This window comes from Pseudophryne corroboree, chromosome 1, assembly GCF_028390025.1.
Source record: "Pseudophryne corroboree isolate aPseCor3 chromosome 1, aPseCor3.hap2, whole genome shotgun sequence".
NCBI lineage: Eukaryota > Metazoa > Chordata > Amphibia > Anura > Myobatrachidae > Pseudophryne > Pseudophryne corroboree.
The window spans coordinates 1,000,863,604-1,000,871,916 of record NC_086444.1 but is presented as its reverse complement, the minus strand read 5'-3'; the positions used below and the strand labels follow the sequence as shown (position 1 = coordinate 1,000,871,916).

General features: G+C 49.4%; 1 pseudogene; it reads right to left on the bottom strand.

Annotated features, from left to right (window-relative positions):
- Positions 1–2,853: 2,853 nt before the first annotated feature.
- Positions 2,854–2,926, bottom strand: LOC134961078 (U2 spliceosomal RNA; annotated as a pseudogene).
- Between the last annotated feature and the right edge of the window lie 5,387 nt (positions 2,927–8,313).

Sequence of the window (8,313 nt, the reverse complement as noted above, 5' to 3'; positions counted from 1 at the left end):
GGAGTGGGCAACCGGGAAGCAGACTTCCTCAGCAGACACGATCTACATCCAGGAGAGTGGGGACTTCATCAGGAAGTCTTCGCAGAGATTGCAAGTCAGTGGGGACTGCCTCAGATAGACATGATGGCGTCACGCCTCAACAAAAAGCTACCGAGGTATTGCGCCAGGTCAAGAGACCCTCAGGCGGTAGCAGTGGACGCCCTGGTGACACCGTGGGTGTTCCAGTCAATCTATGTGTTTCCTCCTCTTCCTCTCATCTCCAAGATATTGAGAATCATAAGACGAAGAGGAGTACAGACAATTCTCATTGTTCCAGATTGGCCTCGAAGGGCCTGGTATCCGGATCTGCAGGAAATGCTCACAGAAGATCCGTGGCCTCTTCCTCTCAGAGAGGACTTGTTACACAGGGGCCCTGTCTGTTCCAAGACTTACCGCGGCTGCGTTTTACGGCATGGCGGTTGAACGCCGGATCCTAGCGGAAAAGGGCATTCCGGATGAGGTCATTCCTACTCTGATAAAGGCTAGGAAAGACGTGACAGCGAAACATTATCACCGTATTTGGAGGAAGTATGTCTCTTGGTGTGAGTCCAGGAATGCTCCTCCGGAGGAATTCCATCTGGGCCGTTTCCTTCACATCCTACAGACTGGAGTGAATTTGGGCCTAAAATTAGGCTCCATTAAGGTTCAGATTTCGGCCCTATCCATTTTCTTCCAGAAGGAATTGGCTTCTCTTCCGGAAGTACAAACTTTTGTGAATGGAGTGCTGCATATATAGCCTCCTTTTGTGCCTCCAGTGGCACCCTGGGACCTTAACGTGGTGTTACGTTTCCTTAGGTCTCACTGGTTTGAACCTCTTAAAATGGTGGAATTTAAGTATCTCACTTGGAAAGTGGACATGTTGTTGGCCTTGGCATCGGCAAGGCGTGTGTCGGAATTGGCGGCTTTATCTCACAAAAGCCCCTATCTGGTTTTCCATGTGGATAGAGCAGAGTTGCGGACTCGTCCTCAATTTTTGCCCAAGGTGGTTTCATCTTTTCATATGAACCAACCTATTGTGGTGCCTGTGGCTACGCGGGACTGGGAGGATTCAGAGTCCCTTGATGTGGTCAGGGCATTGAAAATTTATGTAGCCAGAACGGCTAGGGTGAGGAAAACAGAGGCTCTGTTTGTCCTGTATGCAGCCAACAAGGTTGGCGCTCCTGCTTCTAAGCAGACTATTGCTCGCTGGATCTGTAACATAATTCAGCAGGCTCATTCTACGACTGGATTGCCGGTACCAAATTCGGTAAAGGCCCATTCCACTAGGAAGGTGGGCTCTTCTTGGGTGGCTGCCAGAGGGGTCTCGGCAATACAGCTTTGCCGAGCAGCGACTTGGTCGGGTTCAAACACCTTTGCAAAGTTCTACAAGTTTGATACCCTGGCTGATGAGGACCTCATGTTTGCTCAATCAGTGCTGCAGAGTCATCCGCACTCTCCCGCCCGTTTTGGAGCTTTGGTATAATCCCCATGGTCCTTACGGAGTCCCCAGCATCCGCTAGGACGTAAGAGAAAATAAGATTTTAAACCTACCGGTAAATCTTTTTCTCCTAGTCCGTAGAGGATGCTGGGCGGACTACATTCTGCATGATTTATATAGTTATTGCTGACATAAGGGTTATGTTACAGTTTTGATCAGTCTCGGGCTGATGCTGGTTTGTTTCATACTGTTGACTGGTTCGTATATCCAGGTTATACGGTGTGGATGGTGTGGGCTGGTATGAATCTTGCCCTTAGATTAACAAAAATCCTTTCCTCGTACTGTCCGTCTCCTCTGGGCACAGTTTCTTTAACTGAGGTCTGGAGGAGGGGCATAGAGGGAGGAGCCACTGCACACCCATAGCTAAAGTTCTTTTTTAGTGCCCATGTCTCCTGCGGAGCCCGTCTATTCCCCATGGTCCTTATGGAGTCCCCAGCATCCTCTACGGACTAGGAGAAAAAGATTTACCGGTAGGTTTAAAATCTTATTTTTTTATTTTTTTTTAACTTGAAGCCCGAGGTGCGTGGCTTCATCACCCAGTGTCTGTGCCAAACGTGCTGGGGTCATAGGATCTTGGACCCTCTCCAAAAGGAGAAGGGCCCCGTTACTCCCCAACCCCTCAGAGCCAAAAGGCCTACTGAGGGGAAAAGGGTCTGTGGGTCCCTCCTTGCCGAGGCGCAGAAGGACCATCGTATATCCCCAAGGTTGGCCAAAGCTTACCCCTGGGGATCAAAATCAGCTTTTGGCCCTCCCTAAAAGGAGAGGGCCTCAGCAACTAGGGGTGAGGGTGGCCCATAAGGGTCTCACCTAAACCCCAACAAAAAACCGTGAACGTGACTTACAAAACAAAAATAAGTGCTAGTGTATAAATAAATAAGCCCCAGCCAAAAGGCCGGGTTGGGGAGTAAAAAATTATCCTTGCCCTAGCCAAAAGGCCAGGGCAAAGGAAAAAAGTGCATCAGAAGTTGGGAAGTGATGGTGCTCGTGCCGTCAAAGTGCAAAGGCGTCTAGATACCACCAGTGCAAATTCAGGCACCCCTGGGTCTTCTCACCCCAGGGGCACATATCACCTCGAGCTTCGAGCAGCTCCCAAGCTCTCAGCCAGACCAAGCTTCATACCTGCTCTGTGCCAGGGTCAACCACCAGTGCGAGAGTAGATACTAGACCAGGCCGTTCCCGCTCCACGTAGGGGCTTCCCCAAACCCCCACAAAGGTAGCGGATACTAAGCCCAGTTTTTCTCCACTCTCGACCAGAGACCTTGCCACACCCCGGCATGGTACTCCACAAGATGTTTCTCCTTTCCACATCTAGGAACCTCTCACGCTCCTAGTGTAAGAACAGGTACTCCACCAAGTGTTTCCCTCGAGCAGCTACTACACTTGATCTTAGCCAAAAGGCTGAGAAGCGATGTACTGTTAGTAGCCACTTACACCACACTCTCATGACAGGAGAAAGTGTCAGCGGCTAATGCCATACCAACCCAAAGAAGCTAAGTGCGTCAGGGTGGTCACCCTGTGGAGCCCAGTGTACCTCGCAGAAAGAGATTTAACAACGGTAAGTTCTTACCATAAATTTTCATTTTCTGCTACGGGGTACACTGAGCTCCACAGGGAATGACATTCGGGATGTCCTAAAGCAGTTCCTCATGGGAGGGGATGCACTGTAGCGGGCACAAGAACCCGGCGTCCAAAGGAAGCATTCTGGGAGGCGGAAGTATCGAAGGCATAGAACCCTATGAACGTGTTCACTGAGGACCACGTAGCCGCTTTGCACAATTATTCAAGGGTCGCACCACGGCGGGCCGCCCAAGAAGGTAGTAGAATGGGCCTTGATGGTAGCAGGAGCTGGAAGGCAGCCTGTACATAAGCATGTGCAATCACCATTCTAATCCATCTGGCCAGGGTCTGCTTGTGAGCAGGCCAGCCAGTTTGTGAAAACCAAACAGTACAAAGAGAGAATCAGACTTCCGAAGGGATGCAGTTTTCTTCACATAGATACGGAGAGCCCGTACCACATCCAAAGACTGCTCTTTGGAAGACAAGTCAGGAGAGGCAAAGGCCAGAACCACGATCTCCTGATTAAGGTGGAAAGAAGACACCACCTTAGGTAAGTACCCGGAACGTGTTCTAAGAACCGCCCGATCATGGTGAAAAATCAGATATGGGGACTTACAAGACAAGGCACCCAGATCCGACACCCGTCTAGCAGAGGCAATAGCCAGCAGAAACAATACCTTAAGAGAAAGCCACTTAAGGTCTGCATATTCAAGAGGCTCAAATGGAGACCCTTGCAACGCCTCCAGAACCACCGACAAGTCCCAAGGAGCCACAGGCGGGAAATAAGGAGGTTGAATCCGCAACACACCCTGAGTAAAAGTATGAACATCAGGTAAAGTCGCAATTTTTCTCTGAAACCAAACCAACAAGGCAGAAATATGAACCTTGATGGAGGCCAGATGAAGGCTCACATCCAGGCCCTGTTGTAGAAAGGCCAAAATTTTGGCCGTACTAAACTTGTAAGCGTCATGATTATTAGCGGAGCACCAAGCAAAGTAAGAATTCCAGCCCCTACGATAAATCCGAGCAGAAGTCGATTTCCGAGCCTTCAACATGGTTTGAATGACCGCCTCAGAAAATCCCTTGGCCCTCAAGACGGAAGCTTCAAGAGCCACGCTGTCAAAGCCAACCGGGCTAAATCCTGATATACACAGGGGCCCTGAATGAGGAGATCTGGGCACTGCGGAAGTAGAAGGAGACGCTCAATGCCGGCTGGGCCACGCGGGAGTGATCAGAAGTAGGATTCCTACTTCTTGCTTGAACTTCCTTATTACTCTGGGCAGGAGTGACACCGGAGGGAACATGTATGGCAGCTGAAAGATCCATTGTATTGCCAGTGCATCCACAAACGCTGCTTGAGGATCCCTTGTCCGTGCTCTGAAAACCGGAACCTTGTGATTGTGTTGAGACGCCATCAGGTCCACATCTGGAAGGCCCCACTTGTCCACGAGGAGTTGAAACACTTCTGGATAGAGGCTCCACTCTCTGGCGTGTACGTCCTGACGACTGAGAAAGTCCGCTTCCCAGTTGAGGACCCCGGATTGAATACTGCCGATATGGCTGGCAAATGGCGTTCCGCCCACTGAATAATCCTGGATACTTCCCTCATTGCCATGCGGCTTCGAGTGCTGCCTTGATGATTGATGTACGCCACCGTAGTGGCATTGTCCGATTGTACTTGAACAGGTCTGTTCTGTATTAAATGCTGGGCCAAGTTCAGAGCATTGAATACCACCTGCAGTTCCAGAATGTTTATCGGGAGGAGAGACTCCTCCTTGGTCCACCGACCCTGAAGGGAGTGTTGCTCCAACACCGCACCCCAACCTTTCAGACTGGCATCCATCGTCAGAAGGACCCAGTTGGAGATCCAGAAGGGACGACCCCTGCTCAATCGTTGGTACTGAAGCCACCAGCTCAGTGACAGACGGACCTCTGGAGACAAGGAGATCATGAGACTTGATCCGGTGAGGCAGGCCGTCCCACTTGGCAAGAATCAATTTCTGTAGAGGGCGGGAATGGAATTGAGCGTACTCCACCATGTCGAAAGCCGACACCATGAGACCTAGCACTTGCATCGCCAAATGTATTGACACTTGCGGACGAGATAGGAAGCATCGAATCTTGTCCTGAAGTTTCAGGACTTTCTCCTGAGACAAGAATAACCGCTGTTGTGAGTGTCCAACAACGCCCCCAGGTGCACCATGCTCTGAGCAGGGACCAGGGAAGATTTCTTCCGGTAGATGAGCCACCCGTGGGCTTGCAGAAACTGGAGCGTCAGATCCAGATGGCGTAGGATAATTTCTGGGGAATTTGCCTGGATTAACAAATCGTCCAGATACGGCAGGTTCCTGACCCCTTGACGATGGAGTACAGCCGTCATTACCGCCATGACATTGGTGAAAACTCGCGGAGCCGTGGTCAAACCAAACGGTAACGCCTGAAACTGGTAATGAAGGTTGCCAACCGCAAACCTCAGGTACTGCTGATGCAACATTGCAATGGGAATACGCAGGTAAGCATCCTGTATGTCCAGGGAGACCATATAATCCCCAGGTTCCAAGGCCAGAACAATAGAGTGAAGAGTTTCCATACGAAACTTGGAGACCTTCACAAATTTGTTGAAGGACTTGAGGATGAGGATGAGCCGAGCGGAACCATTCGGTTTCGGGACTAGGAACAGTGGTGAATAGTACCCCTTGCCTCTCTGAGCCAGAGGCACGCGTACTACCACTCCTGTGTCCAGGAGGGACTGTACCACCAAATGAAGAGTTTTTGCCTTCACCTGATCCGAAGGGACGTCTGTCAGGCAAAATCGATGAGGGTGACGATTCTTGAAGGATACGGCATAACCTCGAGCGACGACTTTCTGTACTCAGGCATCGGAATTGGTCTTCAACCATTCCTGGGTACACCCTAGAAGTCAGCCCCCCACCCTGAGATCCCCCAGAAGGAGGCCCGCCCCGTCATGCAGCAGGCTTGTCAGTTTTGGAAGCAGGCTGACGGGCAGCCCAGGCCTGTTTTGGGTACGCCTGACCCTTTGCTTTCCCTGAAGAATGAAAGGAGCAAAAGGAAGTACTCTTAGCCTTCGGTACCGAAGGAGCAGTACTACCTAGACAAGCTGTTTTAGCAAAGGCTAAGTCAGCCACTATCTTGTTAAGGTCTTCTCCGAAAAGAATGTCTCCCTTAAAAGGGAGTACCTCCAGGGTTTTCTTAGAGTCCAGATCTACAGACCAGGACCGTAACCAGAGAATCCAGCGAGCCAAAATGGACATAGTAGAAGCCTTGGGCATCAGAAGCCGTCTCCGTAATGTAATGAGAAGCTGTGACAATATACGAAAGACATTGGGGTATATTTACTAAGGTCCCGATTTTGACCGAGATGCCGTTTTTTCTTCAAAGTGTCATCTCGGTAATTTACTAAGCAAAAATCACGGCAGTGATGAGGGCATTCGTAATATTTTGGAAGTCCTTGGAAAAAATCACGAATCAATACACCATCGGTCAAATACGCCTGCAATTTGGTAGAAATCGGTCATTTACTAAAAAGTGCAAAACACAAACACTGCCGACAATAGCCAAACACTGCCGTGCTAAAATACAAATCGTGAAAAAGTGCTAAAAAAAAACAGACCTGCTTTTTTATCCCGTGTTTGTATAGGCATGCACGGATCCATGAGATCCGTGCATGTTTATCAGTGGGAAGGGGTGGGAAATGTTATAATTTTTCAAAAAAAAAATTGCGTGGGGTCCCCCCTCCTTAACCAAACCAGCCTCGGGCTCTTTGAGCCGGCCCTGGTTGCAAAAATATGGGAAAAAAATTGACAGGGAGTCCCCCATATTTAAGCAACCAGCACCGGGCTCTGCGCCTGGTCCTGGTTCCAAAAATATGGGGGACAAAAAGCGTAGGGGTCCCCCGTATTTTTGAAACCAGCACCGGTCTCCACTAGCTGGACAGATAATGCCACAGCCGGGGGTCACTTTTATACAGTGCCTTGCGGCCGTGGCATCAAATATCCAACTAGTCACCCCTGGCCGGGGTACCCTGGGGGAGTGGGGACCCCTTCAATCAAGGGGTCCCCAGCCACCCAAGGGCCAGGGGTGAAGCCCGAGGCTGTCCCCCCCATCCAATGGGCTGCGGATGGGGGGCTGATAGCCTTTGTTCAAAGTAATGAATATTGTTTTTAGTAGCAGTACTACAAGTCCCAGCAAGCCTCCCCCGCAAGCTGGTACTTGGAGAACCACAAGTACCAGCATGCGGCGGAAAACCAGGCCCGCTGGTACCTGTAATACTACTACTAAAAAAATACCCCAATAAAGACAATACACACACACCTTGAAAGTATAACTTTAATACATACATACACACCACCATATACACATACTTACCTTATGTTCACACGAGGGTCGGTCCTCTTCTCCAGTAGAATCCATGGTGTACCTGTTGAAAAAATCCTACTCACCAAATCCAGTGTAGAGGGCTCCTCGGATAATCCATTTGTAATCCACGTACTTGTAAAAATAAAAAAACGGGACACCCGACCACGACACCCGACCACGAACTGAAAGGGGACCCATGTTTTCACATGGGACTCCTTTCCCCGAATGCCAGAAACCCCCTCTGACTGATGTCTAAGTGGGAAAAAAAGCAATTGGTTTCCCCAGCACCCTGAATGATAACAGTAACCAGATATAAATCCCACATGATAATAGAATTCAGAGATCTTCGTTACACATATTTGCGCAAATGTGTGGTTAAGCCCCAAAGCCGCATCAAGGCCTCTCTGTATATTTGGGGTCCCTAGCGCTATATCTAGGTGCAGGGTGTGGCACCCCAAAACACCAGAATGAGCCAGAAAGCCCAGCATGGCATACCAGTGTAAAAAACTATAGTGTTAATAAATTAGTATTTAGGAAGCCGAAGCTATAGAGAGGGTGATACAAACATGAAATGTAATTAAAATAGAGAAATAGTGTTAGAAAATTAATAAGTGAAAAGTGTTAATAGAATGTAAAGGTATGCCATACTAAAGCCATCCAGCTCAGCCAGTCCAGAGGCACCACACCTCACACCTCCATTACCCCAATCTGGGTCTAATATTAACCAGCAAGGAGCCACATGATAATGGCTCCTTACTAAAATATGTCTAAGCTAAGAGCTACCTACCTTGAAGCAACCCCATAATGCTCCATGTGGCATGTCAGGGCCTGCACCTCCTCCTAATACAGGAACCTCTCTGCCT